The 1228-nt window shown below is 44.5% G+C and overlaps 1 non-coding gene across 1 annotated transcript; it reads right to left on the bottom strand.

The window, feature by feature from the left end:
* Nucleotides 1–654: 654 nt before the first annotated feature.
* Nucleotides 655–761, bottom strand: LOC147944096 (small nucleolar RNA R71). The gene has a single exon (XR_015558737.1). It is a non-coding gene; the product is annotated as a small nucleolar RNA R71 (small nucleolar RNA).
* Between the last annotated feature and the right edge of the window lie 467 nt (nucleotides 762–1228).

Genomic DNA, 1228 nt, shown 5'->3' on the forward strand with positions numbered 1-1228 from the left:
TTTAGTTCGGTACTGACTTGTTTACTTTCGTGTTTGTTTGTTTTGCATTTCAGGTACAACCTGAGCACCCACCCAACCCGTCACTCGATCACCTGGATCGAGTTGACCTTCGTGTACTCACTTGGTTCACTGATTGTGCATGCACACACGATCCAAGGGTAGCCAACACTTGAGTCCTTTCATCGACAACATCGACAGACCAAGGTTACTCCGTCAACAACAAGTCCAGTAACCACAACCAACACCAATTGAGGAGACAATGAATAATCAGAATGGTCCACCAGCTCCTCAAGAGAGGACCAACATAGGAGCAGGAGATGCTCCATCTACTCACACTCAAAGACATGGAATTGTGCCACCTGCTGTTCAGAACAACAACTTTGAGATAAAGAGTAGTCTCATCCAGATGATACAAAGAAACAAGTTTCATGGCTTGCCAATGGAGGACCCATTGGACCATCTGGATGACTTTGATAGGCTATGTAGCCTAACCAAGATCAATGGAGTTAGTGAAGATGGATTCAAACTCCGACTTTTCCCATTCTCTTTCGGAGACAAAGCACACATATGGGAGAAATCAAGGAGTCCATCACCACTTGGAAAGCATGCAAGAAGGCGTTTCTAGCCAAATTCTTATCCAACTCCAGAACCGCAAGGCTGCAAAATGATATCTCCAGCTTTGTTCAGAAGAACAATGAGATGTTTAGTGAAGCTTGGAAATGTTTCAAGGGATACACAAGCAGATGCCCTCATCATGGATTCAACAATGCATCATTGCTGAGTACACTATACCGGGAAGTGGTCCTTAAGATACGGATGTTGCTGGACACCGCAAGCAATGGTAACTTCCTCAACAAAGATGTTGATGAAGGTTGGGATCTAGTGGAGAACTTGGCTCAATCTGATGGGCATTACAATGAAGAATATGATCGCATTGTGCGATCTACTGGAGAGGAAGATGTCAAGTACAAGAGGGACATGAAAGCCCTCAATGACAAGCTCGATAAGCTCCTCTACCAGCAGCAGCATGTCCATGCAATCTCCAAGGAAGAGCAGTGTCTACAACAAGATGGGGAGAATGCTCAGCTAGAGGATGTGAACTACATAACAACCAAGGAGGTTACAACAAAAGGTACAACAATTACAAACTGGATCCGAATCTGTCATACCGTAACCCGAATGTTGCCAATCCTCAAGAACAAATCTACCCATCAGCAGTTCAAGGGAA

Source organism: Camelina sativa, chromosome 5 (genome assembly GCF_030686135.1).
Source record: "Camelina sativa cultivar CO46 ecotype springtype chromosome 5, ASM3068613v1".
Classification (NCBI taxonomy): domain Eukaryota; kingdom Viridiplantae; phylum Streptophyta; class Magnoliopsida; order Brassicales; family Brassicaceae; genus Camelina; species Camelina sativa.